The following is a 17,952-nucleotide window of genomic DNA, read 5'->3' on the forward strand; positions in this document are numbered from 1 at the left end:
TGGGTTTTTTTATGTGTCGTCTTGTTTCCATCCCTATTTTCCCCCTCTTCGCCCACATGGTTGAATATCTTTCAGCAGCTCTCTCAGTCCTGTAGGTAAAGATGAAAGTTGGTAGGAAGGGAGATGTAGAGGGAAGATTTAAAATATGGAAACAGCAGGGTGGTGATTGGTAGAGTGCAGGGTGAAGCGGTCTAAGTAAGGCAGTGATGAACGTCTGAAGCCTGCAGAGGTTGTGAAGAGGAGGGCTTGCTGGGAAGGGAAATGTGGACCAGGAGCTCATAATTGAATAACGGAGACAGCTTCAAACAGGGTGGCGGTGTGCGTAAGACATGTGTGTCTTTGTTTGATTTGTCTCTCAGTGACCAGATTTTCCTCCCCCTTTTCCAAGGTCAACATGGGGATTATTAGCAGAGAGGCACCGTAGTAATTATGGTGATGGTCATTAACTATTCATCACTTCACACTACACTGCTGGGCCAAGTGCTTGTGCTTACGTGTGTGTCTGAGCGTGTTACAGACACACACATCTGTGCATCAGCATTTCGGCTCTCTTCTGTGTTGTTTTTCTGTGTGTAAATGAGACAGCTGGCTGACGCCTAAACAGGAGATTTCAAGGCGCACCTTTTCAGACTCTGTTGTGTCTCCCAGCTCTCTTTGTCTGCCTTTATGGGAGAGCCTTGACAAAAGTACGCTCGTCTGACCACAAACTCTTCAGGGCGTGTTCGCTCCATGAGGTGAATCCAGGCGCCTCCCCTTAATGTGTTTTGCACCCTCCTACTCGTTTTTTACACCAGCGATGTGATACTAGAGAAGAGGGGGGTGGGTGCTTGTGAGGATGGGGGTGTAACTGTACCCCCTCAGATGGAGTAAGTGGGCTGGGTTCACCGGGGTCTGGAGAGGGGGAGGGACAGAGAAAGAGAGAGAGAGAGCAAGACAGATGTAAAAGAATGAACAGCTCCAAGCGGCAGAGTTGCCATGGCTACGGGGGAAACGGATGAATGAATGACATCACAGTGGCGGGGAGGTGAGAGAGTGTGAAATTGATTTGGTGGCAGAGCACGGGGAGGCGGCTCTCGTCGGGTTTTCGTCGGGCAGACACATTTCTCTCTCCTCCATACCCTGGTGTCTCCTGTGGACGGGCTCTCACCGGTAAGGCGCCGCTTTCTCTCCATTTCTTATCAGAGTGGAGATTTTGGGGATGATGGCAAGTGCAGGTGTGATTCTTTTTTCACTTAGATTACTATCTGCAGGTCTTGACAACATGTGAGACGGACACAGAGAGAGGGCATGTGTGTGTGTTAATGTGCGTGGATGTCATGTGGGGCTCCCGGCGTGCCACGGGGAATGAAAGGAAAGGCAGATGTGCCGTGCAGTTGTCGCGGGTCTAAATATACCACGAGATGCTTAGTGTGGAAGAATGTGTGTGTTTCTGGCTGGGAATGAACAGCTGATTGTGCAAGAATCATTTCAGTGTGCCCTGAGATATCCTCGCTCTAAAGAGAATTAGTATCTGTGTCACACTTTAGGGCTGATCATGAGTCTGTTGTGATTATGTTTATGTGTGTTAGAGGGAGTCACGCTATCTTGTAGCATCGTTGTTGTCAAGCAACTTGGTGTGTGCTGATGCTCCTCTGAGCCACTGAGCAGCACCCGTGGAGCTGATAAAGTCTTGATAAACAACGCTTCAACAGAAAAGCTGCTTTTCCCAACATCGAAGTGTGAACCCGACTCCTCGGATTAAAGGGTGGTCTTCTTTGGTAGTGCACCACCCTGCTGCGAGTTCATGGGCAAAGTCCGTGCCATTCATCTGGCTGTGTGATTAATTGCAAAGTTACCCTGCGTCGACCCCTGAGGGACAAACAGCCAGAGTTGAAAGGTGGGTGCTAGAGGTCACAGCAAAGCCAATCAGAATCTTTAGCTCAGTGCTCCCTTTGACCAGCGTCCAGAACTGGGCAACAGATTACATTGCGGATAAAAGGATCAAAATTTCGGATAGATTTGGAAAGCATAATCCATTACTACGACTATCAACTGGTCTACAGATCTGTTGGAATGCAACCTATCTCACATGTGTGGAGGTGGATTTGGGATGGTGGTTGGTTGGTGGTCTCCTCAGTGGTTACCATCAAGGCCATGCTGTTGTTGAGCATAGCATTTAAACTCCAAGGACACTGTGCTGCAGGCAGTCTAGTATTTTGGCCTTCTGTGATAGGTGTATGTGAACTATGCTGTCTGTTTGGTTCAAAGCATAACATGCAAAGAGATATATTTACAATTTAATTTGCATTTTGTCATTTAGCTGCCATTCTTTACCAGACTATCCTAATCTATTTAGAAAATTACAACAGCCAAAGTATAATGGTAAAGGCCATGATAATACATGCAACACAGCCACCTGTATGCTCATTTCTGAGTAAAGGGGAGACACTAAAGGTGAACAAGATAAAACTTTTAACCAACAGGTATTAAAAAAGGTAAGACCAAAACAGTGCTCCAATTTCACTTTTTAATAATACTGCATGGGTGTTTTGTTCTTGATGCCCTTCCCCAGTGTGTATTTTGTTAATTTTACTGAAATTTAAAACAATTTAACTAATAGATCACCATAAAACTTCCTAGTTGATTACTTACCTCAACACAATTACTAAAAAGCCTGGTTCAGAATTTTTGTTTTTTTATTTTGTTGACTTATTTAGTGTCTAATGTTCTTTTGGAATGGGATTCTAGATTTAAAAAAAAAGAAAAAAGAATTTTTACCATGTTTTTGGGAATTAAATGCTCTATAACGAGGCTATGAATGATATATGAGCAAACTCCTCTGTAAAAATGGTCAGAATATAGACAGAAATAAAACTGGTAAGTTTGGTGTATGTGCGTGCTACTTAAGTTCAGATTTATGGCTCAGGGTATGAGAAAAAGTAATTTTGAGAAAATGGCTTTTTATTGTAAAAATCTAAAAAAAGACGTTATATGTAAATATGGTAAAGATTTCACCATGCAACTCCCCTGATTTATTACTTGAACTAAGAAAATAATTTTCTGAATTCTGAAATCTGAACTAAAACAAACACTTTAATGTGTATTTTGGATATTTTTTTCCACTAGTCTAAGAGAAGAAATGTTAAGGAAGAAAAATAGCACAAAATCTCAAAATTAACTGGTGTGTGAGAAACTGTTTTCACCTGTAGTGTATCTCCTTAAATCAGAAAGTTGACATTTAAAGAGAAAGAAGTGTTAATAAGTTTTCTTCAAACTTGAATTCCCACATTGTGGTGTTATTGCGAGGCAAAGTTTATTGGAGCAATTGATCCTGTGACAGTTTTGCGGAGGTGAAGGTGTTGAGGAGGAGTGAGATGCGAGAAGTCAATCTGTCCGGCCTCAGCACTGTAGGGTTAGCTCAGGGCATCAATTATGAATAAGGAGGGAATGAATATACATGAGGCCATTTCAGTTTAATTTGAAACTGAGGAAAAATGTCCCTGCCAAGTGTAGGAAACTGAACTCTCAGAGTAGGTCACTGCGTTTTTGTGTGTATACGTGTAGTCCACATACACATCAGGTAAATTTGTGTTGAGCTGTTGTATGTATTTTGAGGGGAAGACCAGGTGGATGCTTAAGGGACAGTATAAGCAGTGCTGGCATGTCTCTAAAGTCACTTTAAAAGCCAACTGAGTGAGTTTCAGTGAGTCTGCCAGCTTTTTGGATGGCATGGTTGGGGGCACAAGTGGGTCAGTCTTGTAAAGCCACGCCACCTCCGATTGCTCTTTGCCTCTGAGAACAGAACTGCCCTGTAGCGAAACTCAGCTCAACATAATGTTTTTTTCCACTGTTGTAAGTAAATAAAGTGAAGAGGAATCTCAGCCACTCCACTCTGGCCCTCTGATACTGAACCCTTTCTTATGCGAGTTGAGTTTGTTTCTTCATCTTTCAGTTCACTCTGTGCACCTGTGCTTCACTGTCCATGACTACTGGAAAGGAGGAGGCGTTTTCAACAAGGTTGCTTAGCGACATGATGAGTTGTGTTTATACCATTCTGAAGTCAGCTTATGTGTGTGCATTTTTTCCCCAAGTGTGTGTGCAGTCATTCCTTCCTCCTTGTGGTGTCAGCTGGTTGGCAACGCTGTGGTCCGATATGGTGACTGTAGCTGTACACAAACACTCCCACATTTAAAGATGCCCACATGCACAGACTGTGTGGAGGGTTTTGGCATTTAGGTCTTTCTAAACAGTTATACAGAGACTAGCAACTTTCATTCTTTCATTTTACTGTATGTACTTGTTGAAAGGAAATGCTGAGATGGGTAAAACGTCGTCAAGTCAGGCATTTCCATTGCTATAGCTATATATATATATATATATATATCAGCTGCACACATATAATCTGTGGGAAGCGATGACTCTGACATATAAACTCAGTGACTTGGACAGTTCTCTTAGACATTAACAGACTGTCACTCCCTCTGTCTCTCTGTCTCTGTCCTTCTCCCTCTCTCTCTCGCTCTCTTTCTTGCTCTCTCCCTCTTTTACTTAATCTCTATCGTTCACCACCGGAAAGCCTTCAAAAGTGTGAATGCTGAGTAGGCACAGTGGAAGTAGGGTCTGACCTTGTGACTCCTCAGAAGGTGACTCTAAACACTGCCCGCAGATACAGTTGCATGGCAGAGGAATAGAGCAATCAGAGACGTACAAATACAGGCCTTGATTTCACTATCCTGTATGTGTACGTCATGAATGTAGCCTGCAAAGTTACAACAATAACATGTCGTCATTGTAGGTTTCTGCAAACTGTGGATTTGTTACTTTTGTACATTTGCTTCATACTTATCATATAAACATTTCTAAAGGGACGTAGTTCTGATTTCGTGTATGTGAGGTGACTTTGTCTCTGGTGGAGGGGCTGGCTGGTTCAAGGCCAGCAAATAACAAAACCGGTTGTTTTGTTGCAAGTTATTGACGGCATTTCTAGCAACGATTTTGGCACCGAAACTGGGTATTTTAGTCAAAACCTGATCTTTACCAACCGTAACTAAGTGGTTTCTGTGCCCAAACATAATCACAGTTAAACCACAGTGTTGTGGAAACATAAAGTTTCAACATATCCACGATATAATAACATACAAATGTTATGAATCTGTGGGCAGAAATGTACATTGCCGACATTTGTTCTAGCACTATGGTTGGTATAGAATATGCATTTTCTGTTTGAGATACCATTTTAGTCTTCATTTTTGTTTGTGGGTTGCAGTTTTTGTCCTATTATTGGTTTATTCTACTCCAGTATTTTCTTATAAAGGAAAGGAACCGTTGCCTCAATAAATGTTAGTCTTTTAAAACATAATTTGTATGAAACATTCAAACCAACCCAAAGCATACAGTGGTTTTTAATAGTATCCATTATGTGAACATTTTTTGGCTGCTGAGTTTTGAGAGACTGGGTGAGACAAAATTGACCTCCCTTTTGTTTCAAGTGCAGTTCAGAACTAAAGCAAAAAAATATTGAAAAACACTGAACGGATTTCCAGTTCTTCAGAGACAGATGTCTTTTTCAGTCTTCCCTTTCTCCCCTCTCCGCACAGCAGCTCTCTAAAATCAGTTTAGACATCATGCAGTCATGGAACATTAGATTAGGAAAAATGATGAATGACTCTGTGCTGTTGTCTAGTCTTGTACAAAAATTGTGCCTCAAACAAATCTGTCACTCTTAAATTTTTTATTAGCTTGATACTGCTCTTCTCAGTTGTTCTAATAGGAAAATGATTCAGGAATGCAATAAAATTAGTTTGCAAAAGTTAGTTCTTGGTTTGAAAAAGGCCATTAGAATTTCTCTCACAATCACCTTTTGCTTTTAATGATGTCTCCAGTCTCTCTGTGTACTTTCCTGTTTTTGTTTTGCAGTGGTTTATCTAGACAGTCTCTTTTCCAGTCGGCTGCAGAATGCCTAAATAAAACTGAGCTTGCATGAAATTGAACTATTGTTGACGGCACCACGAGTGTCTACATGCATGCTGCGTTTGCCTTGAGATTTGTTTGTTTAATGACTCTTAAAGCCAGATGGGAGAACGTGCAAATCATGGGGATAACTGCGAGATAGGAAACTCTTTGTTTTGCACGTTGGATGTTGTCATAACTTTAGCAAATCTATCTGAAAAGTAGGCCATTTTGCTAAAGGAAACATAGCATTCTTTTCTAATCCCACTTCTAGATCCACAGTCAATACTTGTTCAATATCTGCACACATCGCAAAGTTTGATTTAATGTAGAATTTCCTCTGTATATCAAAACATTCACACCTTGCATTATACAGCATTTAGCAGCTGCTATAAATGTCTCCCCATACACAATTAACTCACTATCTCCAAGTTAGGCAGCCAGAGTCAGGGACAAGCATAGTTTATAAATCAAACACCTGCAGATAAGGGTGCTCTGATTGATTGGCCACCAATCATTATTGATCAAAATAGTTTTGGTGGTTCTGACAAACTGTAGCTCACACTGAACATTGATTGTTATATTCTTGGTTTATTTCTAACCTGATGTCCAGCTCACCTGCCTGTCCTGAGTGTAGACAGAGTCTCTCTCCTCACTTGCCACACACACACACACACACCGCACACATTGCACTGAACTCTTCTGTAGAGGCTATGATACACTCTGCTGTCTTCTGACAGTGTTTATATTTAGCTTTGTTTTGTCCTGTATTGTGGCGCTAAGACTGGCATGGTATCTTTATGTACACCAGCTCTTTCTCTTATGTATTTCATCAGGATTTATTTTGTCTCTCAAAAACCCTCAACATAGTATTCATGTAGGCAACTTAGGTAACTTAGCTATCTGTGGTCTGTGTACTACCTGTGTTGGACTTGTAAATTGTTTCTACAAGCAATGTTCAAGTCGAATTATTGATTGAAAAACTACATGGCAAATGTTACATTTGCCTCCATGTGCAGGAGCTATTATAACGGTATATTTGATGGGAAGCATTTTATTTTATGCAGTTTGTCATTTTCAGCTGTGTACAGGTATGTGTCTAAAGTCCTTCCCATATCAGCGGACACACTTAATATCTTCCGGTGCTGCAAATAAGAAATCACACATTTCGGCACTGCTGCTGGAAAAATATCCTGGAAGAAACACTGAAGTGCTTTTAAGTTGTTTTCTTCAAATGATTGCACTGAATCTAATTATTACACTGATAATTATGTAGTTTTTCTTTTCCTACTCTCTGCTCACTTTCTACTGTTTTGCGTCACCTTATCGTTACCTCGGCAAGTACCTCAGCTTTGCCAAGAAAAGAACAAACAGCTGGTTCAGCATAATTGTTCATGCTCAGTAGCGTGTGTACTGTGTGTTTGTGTGTGTGTGTGTGTGTTTGTGCACACCTGCACACATACCCAGCAGGTATCTCGGGGAACATTGGTACTTGAATTTGAGCAGCTGTGAGCGTGGCATGATAACATAAGCAGAATGTTGATGTGGGTGAGTAGTTAGACCCAACTGTGTATGCGTCTGTTAGCTCACTGTGACTCACTAATACAGTGTGTGTCAGGCAGTGGTCATGGTTTTCACTCTTAGTCAGAGAAGGACAGAACAAAGCGAGAGGAGGACGCCTCCTCTGTGCCGCTTATTCGGGAGCTTCTCACATGCAGGACTGTGCTGTGCTTTTGTTTGTCTGGTTATTGATTGTCTCACACTGAAGCTTGCAGCCATCCTTTATGTTCCCATGTTGTCCATTGTGCCAGCTGCTTGGAGCTTGGAGCTGGGAAAGAGGGTAGTAAAGAAGAGACAAAGGCAGAGAAATGGACTCGATTCCAGTTTGAGGGATTTTGAGGTTGATGAGAGGAGGGGAGATGATTTAGAGGGGGAAGGACAGACATAATTATAGGCAGAAAGTGAGACATTCAAGCGACATGTGTGAAGGGAGAGAAACTGGCTCATAAGTTATTAATTGTTATAGCTCTCCTCTATTTCTCTCTGCCTTTGTCCAATACTAATTTACTTCATTTATCTGTCAAATTGTCCTGACTCTGACAGATTTTTCGCATTATTCCCCCTCACTCATGATGCTGTCATGTCCTTTTCTTGCTCCCCACAGTCAGCGGTGATAATGAGCTGAATCAGTCCACCACTGTTCCATTTGTAGCAATCAGTAGACTGAAAGATGCTACAGATGTGACCTGTCTATGCTCCCCTCACCCTCTATTGCCTTCCAGCTGTTTACTTTGGCTGATCCATAGGCCAACCAAGTTATGCTGCAGTGATGGAATGAATAATAAAGTTGCTGTTTCTTTCCTAAAGCGAAACTTGATCAGACATTCAATGAGAGTTCGTCCTTTCTGTCTCAATTGTCATCTTTTATGACAATCTTTAAAGGTTTAAAGATTAGGGAGCTCTTCAAAAGATTTCAGTGTGTATTAAGCAGACTGATCTGCCTGGTAGTGACACATGTATGACAAGACTGGAGCTGAATGACACACCAATATGTCTGGAAACACGTGATGGTCGGCTTGTTCCAAAGCAGATTGTCTACTTTCTATCTATCATCTACCTGGTGGATGACTGTTTCCTTGGAAACAAACAAGTCTTGGTTCAGAAGGAGTAGATATTATAAAGATTTTATTTGCAATAGTTACACACTGCTGCTCACAGAAAATCATTTAAGATTTCTTAAAACAATTAGCAGTATTATCCGATAGTTTTTAATCTATTTATGCTTTTTAATAACCTTTTATGCAACGAAACACTTGACCTTTGACCAGCAGCAGCTGCTGTAGAAGCTCACTCTGTTGGTTTGTAGGTTAATAGAAATTTCCTGCGCCTTTAGTAGCCACAGTTTTTTTCACTAATAGACAGAAATTTGGCATGGAGGTCAGGGTTTCCCACACATTCATTCATATGTGGCTGCCTGCCATGATAACATTTGCCGCCACATATTGGTTTTCTATTTTTGGAACTGGACAGTTCATTAGGATAGCTATTGGGATATATATATATATATATAGTATTTGGTTATTCATTGCACCACACTCTTGGACCGCATAGCATAATCAGGGCACAGATGGAGCAGCAGAATATCAAACGCGGTGAAAGTAAAACTTCATTGCACTGCGTCTAAAATTTGCATTCACTCCCTCTGCAGCAGCTCCTCTCATCCATCGATATGATTTGACCAGCTCTAACTGGATTTACTTATCTGTTGTCTACTTCATGGCTCCACAAACTGTTACTAAGGGAACAAAAATAGCTCATGAAGAGTTCTGCCTGTGCTGCATTAACGGACCTGCCCTGACCTCTATATTTTGAAAGAGGATAAGGAATGATAAAAAGGTTTAACACACCCAAAAAAGCTACCACCACATATCGATTCTAATTCTGTGTTGGAAACACTGGCGGTTAAGTGTGTGAGATGGTGTGTGTTTATGTTCATTCCACTTGGAGAATAATAGTGTTGTTCTAATGAGGTTAATGCATTTGTTGATGTGGTTATAGCTATTGTGAATTTGCATGTTTTATTTTAAGAAAAAAATAAACTAAACTGCTGAAATATGAAAATTTGTCTCACCACAAAAAGCCATGGAAATTGTTGCCTAAATAAAATACAATCTTGATGATTTAAATCAGCAACTATCTGATCAAAGAATAAGTAAACAAGAGTAAAGAAGTACTCAATGCCAGTCTTTAGTAGGCTGCTGGGTTATAGTAGTGTTCTATAGACACATTTTTGTCCATTAAATAGCCATCCACTCCTGACTGATGGACAGTGTGTACCTGTACACAGTTGCACCAGGTTGAGCATAATTCCACTTTGCAGTAATAGGATTCAGTATTGCTTGTTCATATTCTTCTCTTTGAAATAAATGGAGGCCTGCTGTGTGTCAGGCCCATAAAGCAGATTCATGAGGAAGAAATGTGTTACTCTGCAGCCATGCCTGTTCGATCAGTGCCTGTGAGCTGTTGAAAGCAACACTTGGCTTGTTAACAACTGTGTGAGATTGAGTCACACTGGCAAAACGAGGATATCTCCTTTGTACAGATGGCTGGTTTTTATGTGGATGCCATGCTTACCTTTATCTGTCCACCTGTTGTCCATCGTTTTTTACCACTAAGGGATTTAATTTTTTTTTGCTAATGGCACTGACTGACTGTGACAGGCTTAGCTGTAGCTAAAGAAGAAAGACATCCAGAGGGATAAATGTTGCTTTATTTCTTTTTTGGATTTAAAAACAGGCAGTTGTTTGTGATTCATAGGAACTTTATGAGGTAAAATTGTGTCAAGGCTTGTTGCTGTAAGTTGTTTGTGACTCTGTCTGCCTCTGAATGGTCATAAACTGCATGATGTAGCTTTAATTACCGTCTATATGGACTAAAGCAGGGTACGTAAACTTCTGTTTGATTCATTGGAGTTTCTTGTTGCTCTGCAGCATCATGCAGAGAATCATTTAAATTCTCGCCATGCAGGCAACGATCCACCTAAGAATTGACCAGAATTGCTGTTAGGCTATTAACTAGTATTATAAATATTAAATAGTAATCCCTGCTGTTCAGTTTAAACTGGACTGAGCTGCTGTTTTGGAGGAAAATAGTTGGATTACAATATAATCTGGCCTAAAGGTTGATACCCAGATTATGAATGGATTGCACACAGAGGTCTGTGTACTTGAAGAAAACTAGTTTTAGTTTTTATTTTAAGAAATTCATCAATTTTAAAGAATGTGATCAAATAATTCCTGACAAACATCCAGCATTACAAATTCCTTTAGGCTCTTTATAGCCTTTGCATGGAAAAAAAATTAAAATGTGAAAGCAAAGTTAAAAAAATATATTTTGCTTGCAATGGACGATTTTAAACTTTTCTTTCTGTTAGTTGAGTATGAGTTTTAAATGCCATCTTCATGGGCAATGCTTGTTTCTGTTTTGCTCCTGCTGCTCTAAATTAAAAATTTGTGTATATTCCTTTGTAAAACGTATTATTTTACCTCATAAAATTACCTCATACCTCAACTTTGGTAGAGGTACCCAGGGCTACTTTTTTTGGTACTTCACGCTTTTTGTAGGCTAATAACAAAACTGTGATTTCTGATCAAGCTGCAGTCTACAAGTGATCCTGCTCCTCTGCTATTATCAAGTAACTCATAGAGCTAAGTGTCTGTCTGTCCGTCTGTCCACTAGCTTGTGTTTGTGTGTGTGCATGTGTGTCTGCTCATCTTTCTCACTCTCTGTTTAGACACAACTACACAACTGTTATGTGGAATATGTATGTATTTAAAAAAAAAAAAAACACAAGCACAAACAGCAACGATACAAGGCCATTTCTAAAATAGAATAGAAAAGAAAGCAGACCAGATGTACCAAATTCAGTTACCAGCCCCAATTGTTACTGTTTTTCTGGGGTTTTTTTGTGCTGTGCTAAGGAATATTGTAGGCCTTTATTTTCATCACAGCCTATCTATTAATACATCTGTTTTAATACACACCTGAAGCAAAAAAAAAAGAATTCACAAATACATACGTGTAACACATATATGTACTTGTGCAAAACTACATCAGCACGTCACGCCCAAAACCTCGAGAGCATGTGAAGAGAACCAGCGTGACATCAGTACCATATAGCAGGCAGAGGGCCAATCTGTCTTAATCACACATACATTAGACATTAGACACACAAAGCACACACTTGAGCAGTTAAATGGGACACGCCTTTAAATCTGCAGCCATCTAAATGTCTGGTGTTTCCATAGCCAAATGATGTTTATTCAATATTTTAGACTTCCATTTCAATTGGATTTAGTCATAAATATTTCAGTCTTACATTTAGTTCTTGCTCACATCCATCTCCTCCTTCCTCTGTGTCGAGCAAATATCTACCAGCCAGGGTGCAACTCATCGTGTAGCCGATGTCTGTCAACACCCTTGTTAATACATGGCTGCTCACTATAAAACCTAGTCATTACATGTTCTAACATATGTTTTACTAATCCTCCAAAACAACATTCAATTGGCTAAAAAGATGTGGTTCAACAAACACTGACAAGGTTAGCTTACAGAAACAAGAGTCTGTAATAATAATGAATTATAAGTCTGAAAATACTCTGCTTAGGTGTAACTGGAATTACTGTCTTGTGGTTATATGCCTGTGTAAACCAGTCAAGTTGCAGTTAGGGTTTACAGCCATGACTGTCCAGACACATATATGTAGCCATGACAGTAGATGCTGCTTCAGATATGGATGTTGCTTTAAAGCTACATATTCTAAAACATGAATGCTTCATTCACATCGTCCCGGCGGCAGCACAGGAGATCTAAACAATTAGTAGAATTTTAAGGTGCACGCCCAAAATTAGTGTCACCAATTGAGTATCTGTTTCCCCTTCTGTCAGAAAGGTGTTTCTGCAGAACATTATGATCTAACAGTGAATTTGACTTATTAAATCTAGAATGGCAACACTTTCAAATTTGATTAATTTAGACATTTGTGTAAAACTTTGTCATAATTGGCATTTTAATTCTTGAGTTATGGACAAAAACATGTTTTGTGTTGCCACAGTGACCTTGACCTTTGACCACCGTCTTCTAATCAGTTCATTGCTGAGTTCAAGTGAACATTAATGCCAGGTTTGAAACAATTCCCTCAAGGGGTTCCTGAAAGATTGCATTCACAAGAATGGACGACGGACAGAGACGGAAAGAAGCCTTTAGTCGCGACTCACAACATTCGGTCTGATAACATACGTTATGGTGGTGTTATGATTCAGTGCAATGCCTGATAATGTGTTTTACAGTTCCATTTTCAATTCATAAAAACCTAATAAATACAGAAAATCCCACAAGTCTCACATAAACAAATAAACAACAGACCTTTTCAGGGTGATTCGTCAGTGGCATCATTTACAAAAACAACAACTGTGGCAACATACCAATAAAACCAAATGTAGTGACAAAGACACATGCTGTTACCACAGTTTAACAACAACAGCACTGTGCATTGCTGCAGATTTTAAACAATACACATACTAAATTAAAAGAAATCACTGTGTATTTAATGGAGAACCTTGTTTGGAACAACATGCAATTTAGTATACAAGGCAAAATGCTAAACACAGGGCATCTGGTTCTTGTGCATAAATGTGCATTTCTAATGCTACTGTGATGTCCAAATCAAATAAACTAATATAAATATATACTAAAGTTATACTACAACTAAAAGATACAACCTGCAGTAGTGCTGTGCCCCTAAAACCAACAAAATAAACATGAATGCTGCTGGAAAATAGACACAGAGCAGTGAAATTTCTTTGACCATGATGGTAAAGAGATGAAAGGGGTTAAGGTTGTCAAAAAGGAGACGAGGGCAAATAAGGTCAACTAGAGAATAAAAAGGCACTGGATTAACCTGAATTACTGTGTGTGTGTGTGTGTGTGTGTGTGTGTGTGTGTGTGTGTGTGTGTGAGAGAGAGATTCAGGTTTCTGGTAAATGCTCTGTGCTTGCTTACTCAAGAGCTTTATTTTGTGGATGCAGGTGTGCATGCATCAGACAGAACACAAGGACTTTTTTTAATGTAATGTTTATAGGTACGGGGACAAGTATGTAGCATAAGCCTATGCCACACACCACTTTATCGTCAAGAAATCCATAACACATTCAAATAGTACTCAAAATTTTCAATTTGGCTGGTAAAATGAATAAATAATTATTTGTGTAAATATATCACACTTCATGAATATTTAATCCAAATAGATCTCTTTTCATATATAATGCATCACCCCCAAACTTTCTGAGTGCCTTTGGCTTTGCCGTAATTGGGAACATTTCCCGCATCAGACATCCTGCATTATTAGCATCAGTGAAATAGATCGCGTGTGAGCATATGCACACACTCTAGGGTAGTAAGCATAGCAATCATGGTGGCAACACGCTCGTAGTATTGACTGACACCTAAGGGTGATGATGGCAGAATGACGGCTGTGTCAAAGAGAATGAAATTTGTCATCTCCTCTGGGACAAAAGCTGCTCTAATAAGAGTTTGTCACTGCTGTGTGGAAGCAGAAAGGCACCATCTCCAAACAGCATGTGCTACAGTATGCACTGTGATTGATTCTGATGTAATGCACACATGCACAGAGGTATATTGTTGCACTCGTCTAGAATGTAGTGAATGCATTTTAAAGAACAGATTCACCAGTAATTGCAGCACTTTTTTCTTTTAACAGAGATTCAGCTGTCATATATGATTAAGCCCTTCTCTCAGTTTTCTATCTCTATTTTCTTCACTGTATCTGCACTCTCAGTGTACCTCCCTGCTCAGGTGCTTGACCTAATTGTAGCTGCGGAGAGGTAGAATTTATTTGGACGAGACTCCAATTCATTTATCCTGAGGCTGTTAAACTCGAGATGACTTGCCTTCTAGCAGGGTGTCTCACATCAAGACCTCGTGTTACCTTTTGTCCTGAATGCACCGGCACATCAGCGCTCCTCTGATACAGCATGTTACATGTCTATCGCTGCAGGCGCAGATTTTCCATGAGCCATTAATGCTTCGCAACATTCGACTAAAAAGCACGACATTCTCTTGTCAGATTTACTTCTGGTGTCTGGATGTCACGAGTAAAGTGTTAATGGGGTTGTTGTTGTGTCATCCTTGACCAAAAATACTATCTGGCTGGTGTGTGTGTGTGTGTGTGTGCGTATGTGCAAGCCGTGAGTGGTGTTAGCGATGACTTATTTAGTGCAATCTTTACAAGCATTCAGACTCAACACGCACACACACACACACACACACACACACACACACACACACACACACGCACCTTTTTTTTTTTTACTCAGGTAGATGTTGGAGCAGTTGCTCCGGCAGTGTTTTGCAGAAGATGCAGCAAGTTGCCTTTGTGACCTGATTTCCTATGACAGGAATTACTCGAGCATTCAGTCTGAGACGCACACACACACACCAAAATGCATCCATCTCCCGGTCTCTGCCTTCCTCTAGTTCCCTTTCAAGCTTCCTCTGCTGCTTCTCTCCGTTCAATACTCTCACAAACCTGCTTCTCACGTCCTTTTATCCCATCTCCACATGCCCGTGTTTGACAGAGATGGGAGATAACAGCCCCCCCCAACACACACACACACACACACACACACACAAACACACACACACACACACACACACACACACACACACACACACACACACGAAATGCAGCATGCTATATAACCCGCAGATGTGTGAGCACCGTGGCACAGATTTCTAAAATGTGTGTCACAATCCTGCTTTAGTCACACACTGCACACCTCATTAAGCTATTTTACGCTCATCCACACTGTGTGTCTGTGGTCTTTCTAGCTATCTCATTTTATCTTTTTCTCTTTTCTTCCCTTTTTCTCCCTGCCTTTTTCTTTCTCTCCTCCTCTCTCGTTCATCCTCACCTTATCACCCGCTTTGTGCAAATCCTAGTTTAAATGCAAAGCTTTGATATTCATGTGTATGCAAATCAGCCTTAAAGCACAAAGTCATAGAGATTGCCCTACTGACACTGCAAGCACATAGTGCATGTTGCATCACTAAACACTTGGTGTGTGTGTGTGTGTGTGTGTGTGTGTGTGTGTGTGTGTGTGTTGAAGCATGATAAACGCATGATAGAGTGTGTGAATGTTCTGGTCTCAAGCCATTCTAGTAAACTATCTGTAGTTAATTTGTGGCCAGTTTGGGACCATTGATGAGCACTTAACCTGCAGCTGCACCAAAAGCCGCACTGCAGCAGCTTTCTCTCTCTCTCTCTCTCTTTAGCTGTCCTTCCATCCAATTTAACGCTCCCTCTCTCTCCCTGTCTCTTGCCATCTCTTGCTTATTTTTCTTTCTCTTGCTCCCCCTGCTGTATCTGCATTTCCTCAATTTTTGCATTCCCATCTCAATCCCTGATTTTCTCCAATGACCTCCCATGTGCTCTTTCTTTATCTTTCTCTATAATTAAATCTACAAAATAGGGAGGTGCAATTAAATTAATCCCCCCCCTTGCTTATTTTCTTTTGTCTGAAAAGGTAGAGGATAGTCCAAAGCAGTGTGCATCCTTATGAGTCACTGCATATGTGTGTGTATGTGTGATCAGACCGGGAGGGGTGTGTGTAAGGAGGTGAAGAGCATTGCGTCATTGGGGGTGTGTTGAGCAGGAGGTGGGCAAAGCCGGCTGTCAGTCAGTGACGCGAGTGGAGCACGTGCGTCGGTCATGGCTGGGAAGACGTTGTGCGGTGGTTTTCTGGCTGTAGGCGAGGAGAGCTAGAAACAGCCGCAGCTCCCCTTGCTGACGGGCTGATCGAGGGAGTGAATGTCTGTGTGAGTGTGTGCGTGCGTGTGTGAGTCTGTGTAGATGCTGCATGGGCTGCAACTGGAGCTGCCGCTGGTAAATAATGCAGACAGGGAAACAGAGTTTGGATAGTATGCAGGGAGCCTGATTAATAATGCATCCTGCCGGGTTACGAGCTCTGCATTAGTTAGTTTTTGCTGGAACCTGTAGCTGCCTGCTGTCTGCCTGCCTGCTTCACTCGCTGACTCGCTGAATACCTTCCTGCCTACCTGCCATCCTTTCTTACCTGACTGGCGGACTGTCTGACCAGGAAAATGTCTCACTACCATTTTATCAAATGCTGTAAGTAGCCATTCACCATCTCTTTCAGTGCATGCAAGTGTGTGTGCCTCAGCCGTGGGTGTGTGCCTGTCGTATCAGCACTTACTATATATGCAGGGTGTCTGGATGAGTTTACATGCTCAAGAATTCTGTCACCAGCTGCCGACACAGCAGCACAATCTAAACTTCAAATGTGTATCTGTGTCCCTTTTGTGTGTGTGTGTGTGTGTGTGTGCACGCAGTAAGTGGGTGTGTGAGCCTGCTGCAGAGAGCTGCTGCAGATGTGTGAAGTTGACCGGTGAATGCGGCAGGTACCGGCGAGAAGGGAAGGAAACATGAAACAGAGACACAGAGATGCAGATCCCATGAGCGTCTGGCATATTCATAACACAGTGACAGACTGACAGAGAGAGAAAGTCGTTTCAGGAGAGAAGGACAGATGGAGAGAAGCTGAGGGTGATTTAGAGGAGCGTTGCAGAGGAGAGAGGGAATGGAAAGGAGGTGAGGACGGGATGAGTGACATATGAAGAATGCGGCCAAGTGGCGCCATGAATGATGAGCAGACTCTGGGAGGAATGAGGGAGAGTGATAGTAATATTTTAGAGGTGAGGGCCAGGAAAAAGGGACATAAAAGAAGAGAAATAAGTGAGTTCTATCATAGAGGTGATGCTGGCTGTCATAAGGTCTCTCATTGACTCTGAGAACCCCAACTGTCTCACCCCGACTTCTCTCCATACTACATACATCTGTCTCTATCCTGCACATATATAGTGTCTGCACCCTGAGTCTGTTTGTGCACATGTTTGTGCATTATTTTCTAATTTACAAGCTCCTGCAGTGCTGTCTGTGTTATTAGCTGGAGCCTGCATCGGATGCTCCACATTCAATCAATAACTGATAGCTTGGTGATGGGATGGCAGCAGAAGAAAGCTACTGCTTTCTTACTCTCTCTCTCTCACTTTCTATCTCTTCACTCACTCTATCTCTCTCAGATTCATTCAGCCCGGTTTCCCATCAGGCTCACTGTCCTTCCCTCTCTTATTCACTTCTCTCAGAGCCATTCATCACACAGTAGCAAATGCCACTGCAGACATTATGTCATAGTTTCTGCAAATATTAAATGTAAGTTGGAAGGTTGTGTGTTTTCATCAGCTAGGTTGCTGCAAATTTACATACTGTTTTCATTTGAAAAATGGAAATTCAAGTATTTATTGACTGGGGGGCAAATTCTTATTGATCCCTGCTGTCAGCGCTGGCTATATTTGATGTTTCCATCTAAAGAAGGAAGACAAAGAAATGCTCCCAGGAATATTCTCATATGCCAAACATAATTTTAT

The 17,952-nt window shown here is 41.2% G+C and overlaps 1 protein-coding gene across 1 annotated transcript in view; it reads left to right on the plus strand.

The window, feature by feature from the left end:
- The first annotated feature begins 1,104 nt into the window (after positions 1 to 1,104).
- myo16 (myosin XVI) overlaps positions 1,105 to 17,952 on the plus strand; it is a 128,273-nt gene continuing 111,425 nt past the window's right edge. Inside the window, exon 1 of the mRNA XM_042494942.1 lies at positions 1,105 to 1,149. The gene's annotated coding sequence lies outside the window, so the exon portion shown is untranslated. The remainder of the gene's footprint in view (positions 1,150 to 17,952) is intronic.

Source organism: Plectropomus leopardus, chromosome 10 (genome assembly GCF_008729295.1).
Source record: "Plectropomus leopardus isolate mb chromosome 10, YSFRI_Pleo_2.0, whole genome shotgun sequence".
Lineage (NCBI taxonomy): Eukaryota > Metazoa > Chordata > Actinopteri > Perciformes > Serranidae > Plectropomus > Plectropomus leopardus.